Below are 17,041 nucleotides of genomic sequence, written 5' to 3'. Positions count from 1 at the left end.
GAGCAGCACTAGTGATAAAATAAATTCTAAGATAGCAAGAGTCTGTATCTTTTACTGAGGTTTCTAGCCAACTGTCAAGATGGGAAACAAATATATTTGTCTTAAAATATAGTTTGTATAGAGTTAAGAATCTTGAGATGGAGGAAAAAGGGAAAAGGAAAAAAAAATGACTCTGTCCCACCTACAAATAATTGTTTAAAATGACTTGAACTAAGGGCACCTGGGTTCAGTTGATTGAGTGGCTAACTCTTCATTTCTGCTCAGGTCATGATCTCAGCAGGTCCTCAGATCCTGGAATCGAGGTCCTTGTCTGGTTCTGCACTCAGTGTGGAGTCTGCTTGAGGATTCTCTCTTCCTTTGCAACCCCCTCCCCCAGCTCTCTCTCACTCTCTCACTCTCTCTCTCTCAAATAAATGAATAAATCATTCATAAATAAATAAAAATGACTCAAACTAAATGCATTAAAACAGAGCAGCCACAATTTATGTGAAGCAAGCTAATTGAATTTGTTATTACCTCCACTATGTATGATGGAACAAAGAATAGGAGGAAGAAAATCACACCCTTGAATCAGGTTCATGGCCCTTCTAGAATTGAATGTGTTTTGAAAGCAGTATATGCGTATGAGAGTATCACACTGCATTCAAGAAAGGCAATTCTCTTTAATTCAAAATCGTTTCCAACAATAAAATATATTTTAATTTCAAGTGCTGTTATTAATAATTGTATCGACTGAATAGAAATGAAATTTGATTTGGAACAAGCACTCCTTTTTGGCTTCCTGGTAAACACTGCACTTGGTTTGTTTGCTGTGAGGCTGGGAACATTGGCTTGTTTAGCCTCCAGGCTTGTCCTCACCCATCACCAACTTCCCCCAGCCATCCGTTGGTAAGAGTTATCACTATCTTACAATCCCAACTGGCCGGTGACAGGGATCTTTTAACTACAGAAACCAAGACAGGGGTTTAAAAACATGAAAACCCTTTCAAATATAACTGCATTTTTGAGGCCTTCTGGAATTTCCTTTGGCAACTTTTATGAATCATGACCTGCATGACCTGGGTGAGAATTCAAGAAGACACATGGCAAAAAGCCTGGTTAAATCATGTCGTTTGAAACCGGTTGGTGGACATTTTGTACTTTGGAGCCAAACCTGTTTCATCACTAATATAAAAATCTCAGCACCGTGTAAAATAAACTAAAAGATGATGTTTATCCAGAAAGAGAATTTTCACATCAGGGTATCTAATAAAAATTGGGAAAATTTAAAATGGTGCAATGGCTTTACTTGAGACCAGAACCAGAGGTTACAGTAGAAAGGGCTAGAGACAAATATGAAGAGTTTGAAGTGAAAGAGAATACCTAGAAGCTAAGGTAGAAGGACGCTGAAAATATCCTTAGTGCGTGAATAATGCCTTTGGTAAGGATGCTCTTGGAAATAGTGTTGTAAAATTTTTAATGTTCCCACTTCAGAACGTAACATCCCTCAAAGCCTATATATATCGGAATTTTATTTTTTACAAGGTCTCAGGGGAGACCAAAATAGTCTGCTGATTTTAGGTTGGAGGTTTATATGTGACACTTCGGCGAAGAGGATTATTTCCAGCAGTTAAGCTAATTAATGGGTGTTGGTAAGGGTGAGAGTGCCAGGGCCACAGGGTAGAAGGACAACAGCGAGCAGTAGAAAGAATGAAGTCACGCGGGGTGGCCACCCTTTGTCACTCCTGCGCAGGGGGTCAGCCAGTGTGCCATTGTTACTGTGTCTCTAACACTGCAGTCCCTTGAGTTGATAATTAAACTTATGTGAATTATTCTCTTTTAGTATTAAAGGGATCTCTAAATTATTCCATTTTGGCAGCCACATCAAAGACAGGAAAACATTGGACAGAAAGATATCCAAGGTGATGTCTAAGCTAAACAGTCATCTCTGGTGGTAGAAGGTTGCAAGAATATGGGCTGGGCAAAGGGAAAATGATCTATCCTAAAGCCATCACTTTAACGTCTCCTGTTGCCTGCCAACTTCTATTAATCTTTACCTTCTATTGCTACATACAACCCACTTTCTTTTTTTTTTTTTTTTAAGATTTTATTTATTCATTCATGAAAGACCCAGAGAGAGAGGCAGAGACACAGGCAGAGGGAGAAGCAGGCTCCCTGTAGGGTTTTTTTTTTTTTTTAAGATTTTATTTATTCATTCATGAAAGACCCAGAGAGAGAGGCAGAGACACAGGCAGAGGGAGAAGCAGGCTCCCTGTAGGGAGCCCCATGTGGGACTCAACACAGGGACCCCAGGATCACAACCTGAGCCAAAGGCAGATGCTCAAGCATTGAGCCACCCAGGCGTCCCTCATGCAACCCACTTTTTATGGGATATTTTATTTGCCCCCATCAAGTTATTCTCTTTTGATAAATTATTAAATAATTCCTTGCCTGCCCCCACTTCCCAAATTCTTAGAGCTTAATCTGATTCAACAAATCTAGTGATAGGTGATGACTTCAAATATCCAAATGTGATAAAAAAAAAATCTAAATTTCAGTTGGGATATTTCTATTTAATCTTTCTGCTTTGTAGAAGAGTTTGCAAATCTACATGGAAAAAGTCTTACCATATAAATAATATACGAAGCATCATGAAATAAACGTGACATAAAACAATCCTTCCATTTCTGAGATATCTCTGCTGTTTGGGCTTTTACTATCTTTCTTTGAATCTAATACTTTCTTGTGGGGAAAATTCCATGTGATATTCTTTGCCTCAAAGGTATTTTGTTGGTTGGATGAGGGTTTTTTTTCCTTGAAATATGTTTTCGCCCTTCTGGCTTTTTATAGTGTTATGAGAACAATGACCTCATTCTCTCCAGTTGATAATAATGGCATACTTTTTATAACTTGAAAAGGCATCTGCTTATTGATATGGGAGTTAAAATTAACTATAACGTAAGAGTTAGCCATTGCATGCCTCGCCTTATCTTGTGGAGCAAAATAAATAAGATGGAAAACACGTGAAGCTTGCGTTTGTTTAAGTCTTTGTAAATGATAATCTGTGTGCTGGTAGACATTTATCTTTTTATGCTTTATTTCACAGCTGAAAAATTAAACAAAGAACCCAGTATTGTTGAAAATACTCCTTTCTAAATAAGACTCAAATGGGGAGAAAATAAAAGTCCTCTAATGAAGAGGGCACATTTAATTCACAATCATAACATTTGGCAGTTTAATAAGAGTGTGAACGCTGATAAGCTGATCCTTTGTTTTGCAGGTGACACATCCCACCTGGGTGCATACTCTATCTGTGTATCTGTGGGACTCTATTCTACTTAGAAATCACAAAAATACCATTAAAACTGATTAGAGTTTCAATCCTAGGCAAGAGGAAGGATGATAAATGAATTTAAGATAAGAAACCTGAAAACTGAATAATTGTAATAATTTTACGCAACAGCACTAATATTTCTAAACTAATCTACAAAATCCCTTAATCCCAAATGGATGAGAAAGCAGTACATTCAACGTGGAGTCTTTAGTTTATGAATAAAAGCTACTAGGTTGGGGGGTTGCAAATGGTGATAAATTCCAGACTGAAATGAGGATAAGATTATGCACAGTGCTGCAATTGTCTACTCACTTATCTGTCTTCCTCAATGAATTAAAATATCCTTGTAGGACTGCATATTATTTTTAACTCCTCAGTATTCAGCACATTGCCTGGCACATATAGACACTTGATAAAGGTTTATTGTTATTCAGACTATGCACATTGCTGAAAGAAGGCAGATCCTACAAGTCTTAACCTAGCCCAGTGTCCTTTGTAAATTTTTTAATACCGTGCTTATCCTATCGTAAAAATGCAAATACCACGTGGAGGGATTATGTGTTTAGTCTAATCAGTATTGGACACATTAGGATAATAGATCATTTAAGCTATTTGAGAGCTTTTCACCACTCTCTCCTTGTCCCATCCCACCACTGGCCTGGTGTGCAGGGCATTGGCCCTGGCAGGGATGAAAGGATATACAGAGGTTGACAACTAGACCATTGAGCTCAGTGAACTGCAATAATCCACAAGGTTCTAAAAGGGTCGGGGGGTACCAAAGATGAATTTTACCAGCTTCCCAATTGTAATCATGTCCACGCTTAATCACCTATCCAGAAGGTGGCAGGTATATGTGAGCAAGGAAGTTACCCCTTCACTACAAGGGAGACCAGGGAAGGAAGACAGAGGAAGTATAGGTAGAGTCCCCAAACCTCACCTCAGAGCCAAAATAATCCCATAACATTGGAACATTCATTCAAGAAATATGTTTTCTTTGCATATTATGTGTGAGATACTGTTTGGGCTTTGCTAGGTGTTTTAAAAATGAATCACATCAGGTGCTACCTTCAGTGCACAAAGAACTTAATAAATGAGGCAAGAGCTCCACACAGATAGTCCAACAGCTAGGCCAGCAGTGAGGTGGGCCCATGAGGAATCTCCGTGAACCCGACATCTGGGGGCCCTCCAGGCAACTCTCTTCACAGGAGCCACAGAAAAGCAATGTTGTTCAAAATCAAATTTATCATGTTACTCTCTTACATAAAACCCATCAGTGGTCTTTCTTCATTGCCTCTCAGATAAATTAAACTATACACCATGGCCCAAAGGGCTCAAGACTCTCCATAATCTGGCCTCTTCAGACCTAATCTGGAGTCACTGTCCAGCTTCTATTGTCTCCATGTTGCAAATGCACTTAATTCTTCTCCCTTGGTCTCTCTCTCTTTGTGTCTCTTTCTGCCTCTGTTTCCCTCTGTCTCTGTTTCTCTGTCTGTCTGTCTGTCTCTCTCTCTCTCTCTCTCTCTCTCACACACACACATACAGTTTTCTATTCCATTTGTATAACATGTCTGGAAATTATGTTCCTCTCCATACTCTCCACCCAATTAATCCCCATGGTTTCAATTTTCTCCCTTCTGCCACCACCCCCCTCCTCAATCCACTGTCATCTCTCTTCGGGACTATTGCTGTCATTGCCCTGCTTCCAACTGCTTCCCCATTATCAAAAATCTATACAGCAGGCAGGGTGTTCTTTATAAAATATAAATCAGATCTCTTTTCACTTATTTAATTAAAATCTTGCAATAATAAAATCCAGATTCTTCTCTGTGACATCTCAGGCACTGCATTAGCTGCCTTCTATTTCTCCAGCATCATTACATGAATCACTGGTTTCCTCCAACCCTGTGCTCTGCCGCACTAGCCTTCTCTTGGTTCCTCAAGGACTCTGAACTCCTCATCCCAAAGACCCAGACACATCCTATCTGCCCAGAACCTTCTCCTCCCAGATGTCCTCATGGCTCCTCTTGTCACAGAGGTCTCAGCATAAATGTCAATTCCTTAGAGAGGATTTTTCCAATCAGCCAAACCAAAGTACTGAAGTAGTCTTTCAATTATGGCCTTATCACATGGCACTCTTTATTATCTTCAAGATAGGATACTCCTCACTATCTGAAATTGACTCTAGATTTGCATACTTGTTTGTTTACTTGTCTGTCTTCCCTAAGGTAAGGAACTATGATGGCCTTGTTGACCCAATGTGTATTATGAGTCTGGTGACTTACAGAGATTCAACAATTGTTTCCTGAATTACTAAGTGAATCTTCTTTTTCTTGCTCTTCTCAGTCTCCATTTCCTCTCTTTTTTTTTCTTTCTTTTCTTTTATTCTTCTTCTTCTTTTTTTCTACAAAAGGTAGGCAATATATTTTTGTTTTATTTTGTTTGGTTTTTCCCATTTTATTTTTATTATTTTTTTTGTTTGAATTCAATTTGCCAACATATAGTATAACTTCCAGTTATACTCATCAAGTTATATTTATGTAGAGTCACAGTTGACTGACTCAGTGTGACTAGACCATTTGCTCATTTTTTGTGTGCAATTATATTTCATATCACATTCATAGTATAAAGTTTCCCAGAACATACAGGTGCTTACAGAATTACCTTTTATTTATGGACCATCTTCAAGCAACCTCCAAAGTTAAATAGAAAAAAAAAGTTAATAAATAATGAAAGAATCTTTAGCATCTGGTTTAAACTGTAAAAATCCAGTATCACTTTTACCTACCATTCATCTCTCTGAATGACTCAGAGTATTTGTTTCTTTGCCTGTATATTATTTCCAAGCACCTGCTCTTGGAAGTACCAGCCCCCAGCGTCTTAGGTTTTTTCATCATCCACATTCCCTGCTTCAAGTTCTTATCCTCTCTGCTATAGCTTTCCATTTATTCCTCATCTTTTAGTGGTCACCTACTCTGTGCCAAGCACCAGGAATGCAAAGCTGGCTTCAGGAAGGTTATAGTCTCCTGGAGAAGACTGATTTATAAATTAGCCAGAATAAAATATGTTACAAGATCTAGAATACAGGTATGTGCAGGAAATTGTATTCCTAAACAAGAGGAAGTGGCTGATTTCCCATGATTGGTGGTGTGGCAGTGGGGTAGGGGAGGTGGAAGCAGAGGCTCAGGAAATGCTTTGCAGAGATGCAGCAGAGTGGTGCTACAGAGGAAGAACAGGCATTTTTAGCAAGAAAGCAAGGCACGATTTGTAAAATAGTCCAGCATATTGAGGCGCTGTGCAGAGCCTGGAAAGTATAGGATATGAAGGGACTGGTTTAAGAGGTGAAAAGAGAGAGACAAACATGAAGCAGAGCCATTAGAGGATGAGGTATGCTCTGCTAAAATACTTGAGTCTTATCCCATGGCAAAAATGGCCATGAAGCTGTTGTTTTTCTTCCCCCGCCACGCTAAAGAACCCTAAGAAAGCCATAGTCCACGTGAAGAATGAATTTAATTTCTTCAGTCTTTTTGACTGAAGTAAGTCCTATTAAGCCTAATACTGTATTTTTTAAAGACTTGAGAGGAACCTCCTGACAGACAATAAAATCAACCAAGGTGGTGGTTGTGATTATTCTTTGGTTTGCAATTTCCTGCAATGTTTCTCATATAGTTGCTTCCCACTGTCCTTTTGGGTTCACCAGAGCCAATCCCAATAATGACAAAATGTTAAAGGTTTCATAGGAACCAATAATTAGTACTTCCAAGGCATCAATTAGAGACTGTTGTAAATATCTAGAGTCTTCTTGTTGTTCTTGGCCTCTTTTGTTTTTGTTGTAAGAAATAGATAAAGTTATCACAAGGAAAGAAAATGGAAAGTTGTCACATTTTTTTATTATACCTTTAGGATTTTCTCTAGTTCTTTGAGTAAATTCATGAAGCTGATTAATTCTTTAGGTAAAAATCTGGTCAGGGGCACCTGGTGGCTCAGTTGGTTGAGTGGCTGACTCTTGGTTTCCACCCAGGTCATGATCCCAGGGTTCCTGGGATCAAGGCCCATGTTAGGCCCTGGGCTCAGTGGGGGAGTCTGCTTGAGGATTTTCTCTCTCCCTCTCCTTCTGCCTCTCTCTTCCCCCACCTAAGCTCAGGAGTGCAGATATACAGACACACACTCTCTCTAAAATAAATAGATCAATCTTTAAAAAAATATGTTCATATTTCTGTTTAAAGTAGATTTTTATGTTATTACATGGTAGGCTATGTGGGCTTTTTAAAAATATTTTCTATGTCTCTCCCTTATGGCATTCTTTGAAACTTGCCTATGGCATTCTTTGAAACTTGCCAACTTGCCTAAGAGACTAGTTGCAGTGTTTGCAGCAACCTCAGCAAAAAAGGCATTTTATGGATCTGGTGGAAAGGAAATGCATCAAATGGCAATCTAGAATACCCAACAAATACAAAGCACCTAATTTTACCATAGCATTTTCATTCCTGCTGCGTCAGGGAGGATGGGGGGAGGGGGTGAGAATAGAAAATTTAAAAATAGGTAGTAAAAAAGAATAGTATTTTAATCTGTGATGCTAGAAAAAAAAAAGTGGCTAGAGAGGCTTTGACACTAGTGAAATCCTGAGGTTTACAAACCTACAGGGGTTTTAGCTATAGATAAGATAATGGAGTGATTAAAAGGGAGAGGTGGGAGGAAGAAAGAAGTCACTTGTAGTGTGTGTCTTCTACAAACCAGAAAGCCACCTAGGCATATTAATTCATAATCCTGTCTATTACTGGGCACAATTTTGAATCATAGTCAGATGGTATTATTTTTTTTTTACCTAGGAGGAAGCTAAGACTCAATGGTCACACAGCTCTATGGAAATGGGATCAGAATCCTGCATGTTCCTTAAGCCCATGATTTCTCTCCTTCAGAGCACTGCTTCTCCTTCTACACTAGGAACATTGTAGTTAAGATGCATGGTTGAAATTGGACTTTGGACCAAAGAGTAACAGAAAGGAATGTAAGAAGTGCATACCAGGTATGCTGGTATTCATTTGTTTGCATTTTATACTTTTTAATAAACAGCTAAATTTGAGCCAAAGTTCAGTATTGTAATCTATGATCTAGATTTCTATTTGATTTAACACTGAGCGCTGACTATATGCTGAAAATCTCAAAGGCATAGTTTTCATCAAAACAGAGTGAGACAAGCCCAATTGCAAACCAAAGAATAATCACAACAACCACCTTGGTTGATTTTATTGTCTGTCAGGAGGTCTCTCTCAAGTCTTTAAAAAGTACAGTATCAGACTTCTTGGGAATTACTTCAGCCAAAAAGATTGAAGAAATTAAATTCATTCTGCAAATGGACTATGGCTTTCTTAGGGTTTTTTAGAGTGGAAAACAAAAAACAAAAAAACACCTTCATGGCCATTTTTGCCATGAGATAAGACTCAAGTATTTTAGCAAAGCATACCTCATCCTCTAATGGCTCTGCTTCATGCTTGTCTCTTCCTTCTACAAACCCAACAACCAAAGCAGTGCCTTCTGGTCTTTTGACAACCAGCCATAGTGTACTTCAAGGGACTAAATGACAATGGCATCTTAATGCTGAACTCGTACCCCAGAGGTCAATGAGAGCAGCGAATTGTGCCACTTGAGCAGGTGAGACTGTTGAGGGTGGAGGAGTAGAGGAGTGCCTCCCTGGGCAGAGACTCCTGCAGGGTTTCCTGTGAGCACCCACCTCTCCTCCGACTTCCTGCGCCAACTTTTGTTCCCATTCTGCTTTGATTCCTGATGATTTTCAGTGCTCATATTTTCCAAAAAAAAAGCAGATCTCTCTGGGTGTGCGTTCAGAAAGTGCTTCCTCAAATGGTTTGTTTTTCAGAGGGAAAGTTGTTACCACACCAATGTGCCTAAGGAAATGAAAAGCCCTTGATTAGTGGCCAAGAAGCCTCCCAATGAAATGACATTTCCCTCCAGGGATTTCAAGGGCTGAATAAGATCTAGTGCTCTGTGTAGAGTGCTCGTGTTTGCTTTGTGCTCTTCCAAGGTACACCTCATGAACGTGAACACAGACAGAAAGCTGGCCCCCACAATAGATGCATGTGCGTGTCCACATGAAGAACTGAAGCAAATACTTTATCTGCATCACACACCTGGGTGGCAGAGCTGAAGGTGGATTAACCATTCGCACATCCCTGAATCAACTCTACAGTAGGCCCCTGGGGAGGGAGCCCTGTACTTGTTAGTCTGAAAACAGCATTACCTCCTAAAATCCTGGAGACAATGTAAGACTTCATTGTGAGGGAAAAGTAAGTGGTTAATTCTTGGTAAAATGGACAATCTCTGATGACTTTCCCAGAGGTGACAAACTGGCAGACTGGTCCTCATTAGTCAGCATTTAAATGTGTATAAAGATATAAAGAGAGTATGGTCTTTGTGATGCCTTCATATAAATGTGTGCATATAAAATACTTTAATTTTAAGTATGAGAAATCCACTAGTACCATAGAGTTTGAAACCAGTAGGAAGCATTTTAACGTTATTGGGAGAATTTCACGGCACCGTGGGCAAGTGTGCATTTGGAATGAGAGAACTAGCGACTTCTCTTTCTCTCTTTCTCACTTCTGCTTCTGTCTTTCTCTCTGAGCAGCTTCTTCCCTCCGCTTTCCGAGTGTGTGGGATTTCTCTAGCCACCACAAGAATTTCTAGTTGTACATCTCTCTCATCCAGAGAATCTGTTTGGGAATAGAATCCTTGGGGTCCAAATTTAGATTCATAATAGACACATTTTATTTTACTAAAACACAGTGATAATGTGCCACAAACAGCAGGGCCTTGTCATCTCTTAACAATCGACCATAGTTTACCTCAAGTGATCAGAAAAATAAAGTGTCTTAATGCCGAATTGGTATCCCAGATGTCAATGGCAACAGCAACGCCTTGCTTGGGAAGCTGCCATCCCCTAAAACAGTTGGCTGTGGACAGGGGTTCAAGCTCACGGTTGGTCTGAGCTGCTTTGCCATTATGTCAATATGCTGGGGGTGGGGATGGTGCATGGGGGGTGCACAGACACCACCCCACCCAAAAAAGATGAGGCAAAGAAAATTCAATATGACCTTATAAAATTAAAGAGATTTCAAATTAAAATGGAACCATTGCATTTCACAGCTAAACTTCAAAACCAAAAATTATTATCATTAATGCTTTTCAATGTTCCCTATGTCCTCCATGCACCCACCACCCTTACTGATCAACTAGTGTTCACCTTCAAAACTCAACTCAGGTTTCTATTCTCTGTGGGAGGCTTTCCTTACCTCTTCCCCTCTTAACTTCTGGACATCTAATTGTTCATGTTTGAAAAAAATACTTGTCACACTCATTAGTACAATTCTCTGTATAGAGATTGTAATGGATAATTATTGAGTATCTTATATCAGAGACTATTTTTTAAACTCTTATGTATATAAAAATAGGCATCAGTAGTACAGATGGTTGATGCCTAAGAATAACATCTCAATAACATATCTCTATTTCTTTTTTTCACCTATGTGGTGCTTACTGAAAGGCTTATCAAAAGTCCCAGACACGTGTCAATTATATCTCACTTAATAACAAAGCTGGTGAGAGCATGAAAAAAAATCCTAGACACAAGCCAGACTCCATGGTCTTGCCTTCACCTTAGAAAATACAAAAAATATTTTTTCCTTCTATTTCCTTCTTGTTCTGGCTTTCTAGCTGCCAGCTCCATCAAAAAGAAATTTTCTGGTACACTCTCCAGTTTCTACTCCTTGTCTGATGGCATGATAATACCATATGCATATGTGTAAAAAAGCGTTTGAGAACTTTTACAAATATGATATAGAGAAAGAAATTCTGACACTTGTTTTATAGCTCACATGAGAAAATTAAGTTTGCATATTTCTCCCCCAAAGTGGACAGGAGATATATCCTCCTTATCTTTTTTTTTTCACAACCACAAGAAAGAAAGATTATGCAGCTGCTTTAGTGCGTCACATTTGGACAGCTCTCCCATGCACACCCCTCTGCACACACTTGGGGTGTGGTAAGAATCCTATATGTGAACTAAAAGAAGCCAAGATCATGCCTCAAAGAATACCAGGGTAACATATTTTCTGGTTCTACATTATATATTTGGGGAAAGGATGTATACTTCATCCTCTAAGACTTTAGAAAAGTGATTTTATTTATTTAAGCATCAATTCCTTCATCCATAAAATTAGCCTTATCTGGGCACCTGGGTGGCTCAGTCACTCAAGCGTTGGACTCTTGATTTCGGCGCAGGTCATGATCTCAGTATCGAGAGATAAAGGTCCACTTAAGATTCTCTCTCTCTCCTGCTCCTTCTCCTGCCCCTCCCCCGACCCACACACACCTCTCTTTCTTAAAAAAAAAATTAAAAATAGCCTTATAATACCACGCTCCCTGGATGGTTGTGATGGCTGATATTATCTATCCAAAACTCCAAGCATATATGAAGTATCATTTCCCTCTCTGTGATCTTCAAGTTCAGGCTGATACCCAAGTGGGAAGCCAGGCCCAGGATGACCACATGTACAGTTACAGGAAGGAGCTACAGCTTGTGCGTACACACCACTCATTCTGTGTGAATATTTGGCAGTTTGTTTCCACCAACCTACTCCCGTCACTTATCTTTAAAATATGGTCACCTTCATGATTGCTAAGGACCTGTGGCAGGGATAAGGGGTAGGGAGCAAGCTACAGAACCAAGACATACAGAGCAGAGCTTCCTGGAGCAGTTATTTGCTAGGAGGTAAACATATTAAAGGACTGTTTTTATATTCATGCAAATAAAAAAGGAAAACCACCAGGACATTATGTACCAGTGGGAGACTGCTTTCAGCTCTTCCCAGACATCCAGAATTTGGCTCCACTGGTCTCTGCATTTAGGTTTTAGGTCGATTTGAGAAGCAGTCAGAACGGAATACCCGAAAAAGCTGTGAGCAGAGTAATGTACCATGGAGGTTAGACTCTGATAGCCTGCAAATTCAATCTGAAATGCAACTCAGATGTGGAAATCCATTTCTCTTCTCAAGATTCTTCCTGACATTCAAGGAAATCTCTCGAAACCTACAGAAATATCAAAACCAGGAAACATCCTACAAAAACAACTAGCTGACCTGAGCTTTCTAAAGTAGACCAGGACTAAAATATTTGCACCTATTGTCCCCACAAATATAGTTGCACTTGTTAGAGATACACTTCCATTTTTTGGCTGCTTTGAATTTGGCAACTATGGTCACTTCACATCTGTGAGAGATGGCTACAGTCCTCCATTAATACAGAATAGTACGTAGCTCTGCACATTTGGAACCAAAAGGTGATAATGAGATCTATGGACTTATGGCAATAAGCCTAAGGCACTAGTTCTTAACCTATTTTTTGTTTCAACTTGCCTGAGTGATTGGACACAGTGAATAGTAACTTAGAGACCTTGCCTTTAAAAGAGAATATATCAGAACATGAGGAATGGGAGCAGAACTTATAGTTCTAAAAAGTGCACAGAGGATGTTTATGGGGATCTGTTGCCTATAGCAGCATTGAGTATATGGGTTTTGCCACCTTCCTAAATTTACCAAAAGCTTTGAATTCTAGTACGCTAAAAGAATTTGTTCATTTGACAATTATTTCCTGATATGAGCAGGCTCTACATTATGGGAGGGTCTCTGTTACACACTCACAGTTTTTCTCTACATTCTTTCACGGGATGTCATTTTAAAAGAGAAAATGAAAATGAATACAAATCATGAAGATCCCATAAGGACAACTTGTAAGTTATTATATATTTATAACTCCTTACTTATTTCTCATGGGAATGACGAGGCCTTCTCAGAAAAATGACTACTAATTAATCTATCTTTTCTTTGTAATCATATTACTATGTTTCCTAAAAGGAATGTGAGAAAGAGAACATTAAAAAAAAAAATCAGTTTGTAAAAAAAAAAAAAAAAAAAAAATGGAAATACCAAATCATGATCTTTGTCATAGTTTAAGGTATATTTCTTCATTTCTGGGAATATACAGGCTTTCTGAGATTAGCAATAGCCATGTTAGGGGCAAAATACAGAAGAAAAAGCTGCACATCTTTTCAACTCTTTTTTTTTTTTTTAGATTTATTTTTTATTGGTGTTCAATTTACTAACATACAGAATAACCCCCAGTGCCCGTCACCCATTCACTCCCACCCCCCGCCCTCCTCCCCTTCTACCACTCCTAGTTCGTTTCCCAGAGTTAGCAGTCTTTACGTTCTGTCTCCCTTTCTGATATTTCCCACACATTTCTTCTCCCGTCCCTTATATTCCCTTTCACTATTATTTATATTCCCCACATGAATGAGAACATATAATGTTTGTCCTTCTCCGACTGACTTACTTCACTCAGCATAATACCCTCCAGTTCCATCCACGTTGAAGCAAATGGTGGGTATTTGTCATTTCTAATGGCTGAGGAATATTCCATTGTATACATAAACCACATCTTCTTTATCCACTCATCTTTCGTTGGACACCGAGGCTCCTTCCACAGTTTGGCCACATCTTTTCAACTCTGAAGAGTTTTTGACAAGTGCTCTAAGTATATCCCAAACCCACTCAATAAAACTGGTATCTTGCGGGATCCCTGGGTGGCTCAGCAGTTTAGTGTCTGCCTTCGTCCCAGGGTGTGATCCTGGAGTCCTGGGATCGAGTCCCACATCGGGCTCCCTGCATGGAGCCTGCTTCTCCCTCTGCCTGTGTCTCTGCCTCTCTCTCTCTCTGTGTGTGTGTCTCTCATGAATAAATAAATAAAATCTTAAAAAAAAAAACTGGTATCTTGCAAAATGTATGATATACAGAGATCAATGATTTTAGCACAGGTGGTTGGCCAGGGCCACTACTGTTTCTCAAAGGAGAGAGGGTTGCTTTTCAATCATTCATAAACCCAAGGCACGAAGTCCTTTTTCTGATGTACAAGAACTGAGCTATCATTTGGAGACAATGTTTTATAAAGCCCGTGAGGTCAGGATATCAAAGAGCTACATGCTGTCATTTGCATGAGTTTTTCTGACGACCATGAAGAACTTGGCCTTGGCCTCTTCCCCTCCGGCAATTTTTTTCATAAAGATGTTAGACCCAACACATGGGATAAGCGAAAGGAGCAGAATGTTAAACTTCCTGTAATATCTCGGCAACTCTCAGGATGGCTGTGAGAACCCATGGCCTGTGGATGGCTAGAGAGTTGTGTGGTTTTCCCAGCTCAGTCATTACCAAGTGTACAACCCACATGAAAGCCACATTTAGTATTTCTCCATATTTTAAGAGGAAATGGTGACTCATGCCTGAGAGGCAGGATGAAGAGAAAGGTCTCACAGGCATCTCTAATCATATTCTTTTCTGCTCTGCACTTATACTGTGAACAAGTTTCATTTCATAACAAACCAGACACCAAGTCTAAATTCGTATCTACACAATCCTGAAGACTGGAAGGCTCATACAGTTGCAGTAGTCGCCAGGGTGGTTGTGGATCAAAAAGCAATGTAGAATCACTTATGCCATTGAAACCAGATTGTCTTCTCTACTCCGGTTGTTTGCGTAATTTTAACAACCATATGCTTGTTTTCTGTTTTCTGGCGCCCTAGGTCTGCTCTTTCTTTCTTTTTTAGTTTCAATAGAAATTAAGTGGTTTTGGCCATCAACATTCCTGCCTGTCTTCTTTCACTCTCCTGTGAAGAGGACCAGATGGAATAAGGCCTTTTATAGTTCCGACACATTCATTGGAATTGCAATAATGGGCTGCAAATTTCCCATCTTTACAGGCAAAGACCCAGGCCTGCCCTGTGACAGCATGGCATGCTGGGCTACTGTCTTATTCTCCAATGAGGGGTGAAGCATCAAAGATCGCATCTAACAGCATAATTGCAGAGAACTAAGAACACTTAGTTCCGAGCGTATGAACGAAGATTTACCCTTGCATTGGAGTTGACTTGTTTTCATCGGAATGCTACCAGAATCTTGAAAAAAAAAAAAAAAAAGCAAGAGGAGAGAGAGTGGTAAATGACAATTTACCACAACCAGTCTGAGCAGTTAGTTCAGAATGTCACTTTGAATTCATGAATCCTTGACTTGTCCACTGAACAGAAATAATGAACAAAGGCTTTTCCGTCAAGGAAAATGCTACTTCAAAATACAATGGGCTGTCTTGCGAAATTTCAAGCCAGAATTCACAGTGGCCTTGGTGAAGCTCTAGTGGCCCCCCATACACTGCCTGCTTTCTAGAATGGCAACTGAATCAACTAGCGTGCGCCAAGATGCAAGGACTTCATCAGACCCCTCGTGGGACAGAGCCGCTCTATCAATCTGCCAGCTGGAACAGTGGTCATTTTACTAAGGAGATAGTTCAGATCACACTCTCATGATTAAAGGACATTATCCAAAAGAATAAAAGTGAAACTCTTCCAGACCAGTCAGTGGTAGTCAAGTCACTGTGACACAAGTGTGTCACTATTATTCGCTTCTTTGATACAAATAAACCACAGTGCTAAAAGTGCCACAGTACATATTCTACTCTGGTTTATCTGGGGACATCCAGTCTTCTCAAGTAATTTGAGAATACTCAGGGTAGATTTTTTTTTTTTTTTTTAAGATTTCATTTATCCATTTGTGAGAGACACACAGAGAGAGGCAGAGACATAGACAGAGGAAGCAGCAGACTCCCTGAGGGGAGTATGAGGTAGGACTCGATTCCCGGACCAGGACTATGCCCCGAGCCCAAGGCAGAGGCCCAAACACTGAGCCTCCCAGGCATCCCCAAGGTATGTTAATGTGTTATCTGTAGAAATGAAACATGAAACTGTGCCCAATGGACCTTATTTATTTATTTATTTATTTATTTATTTATTTAATTTATTTATTTATTTATTTATTTTTAATTCATGAAAGACACAGAGAGAGAGGCAGAGACATAGGCAGAGGGAGAAGCATCTGCAGGGAGCCTGATGCAGGACTCAATCCCGACACTCCAGGATCACGCCCTGAGCTGAAGGCAGACGCTCAACCACTGAACCATCCAGGCATCCCAGTGCCCAGTGTACTTAATAGTGAAAGGAAAAACTTAAAACACTTTGTCAGAAAATGTTCATATAAAAAGAATATACTTATATTTATATTTACAATGTCCTTGGGTCTGATGCCAGGCCTGGGTGGTTCAGTTAGTTAAACATTCGACTCTCAGTTTTGGCACAGGTCATGATCTCATGGGTGGTGAGATCAAATCCTCTTTGGGGCTCCGTGCTTAGCGAGGAGTCGGCTTGAAGATTCCTTCTTGCTGCCTCTCCCCCCCACTTGTGTGCTCCAGTCTCTTTCTCTTTCTCTCTGTCTCTCTCCAAAATAAATAAATAAGTCTTTAAAGAATATACTTACAGCTTCCTTATCCAAAGGACATTTAAAACTTTGGTTGATTCAGAACCATGAGAATCTTCATTTCTATGACAATTTTATTAATTTTTAAGAAAGTTTGTCCTAAATGTATATCTATTTGAATTTCCCTTTGTATTCAGATTGATATCCTAATTTCAGAATCACGAAGTCATGAAGTTATTGACATGGAAAAAAAAAAAAGGCTGCCAAAGCAAAATTTAGGATGAGGTGTCATAATGGGATTTCATAGGGCCAAAAAACATCCTGCCCCTACCATGAAATGACTTTCATTTAGTTTTTTATCTCA

General features: G+C 39.6%; 1 long non-coding RNA gene across 1 annotated transcript in view; it reads right to left on the bottom strand.

The window, feature by feature from the left end:
• Nucleotides 1–8,548: 8,548 nt before the first annotated feature.
• Nucleotides 8,549–17,041, bottom strand: part of LOC140604683 (uncharacterized) — a 40,915-nt gene continuing 32,422 nt past the window's right edge. Inside the window, exon 5 of the long non-coding RNA XR_012007495.1 lies at nt 8,549–9,213. This is a non-coding gene — a long non-coding RNA (uncharacterized lncRNA). The remainder of the gene's footprint in view (nt 9,214–17,041) is intronic.

The sequence above is a fragment of the Canis lupus genome, chromosome 15 (genome assembly GCF_048164855.1).
Source record: "Canis lupus baileyi chromosome 15, mCanLup2.hap1, whole genome shotgun sequence".
Taxonomy (NCBI): domain Eukaryota; kingdom Metazoa; phylum Chordata; class Mammalia; order Carnivora; family Canidae; genus Canis; species Canis lupus.
Note: the sequence above shows the minus strand (reverse complement) of the source record. Positions and strands in the feature narration are given on the sequence as shown.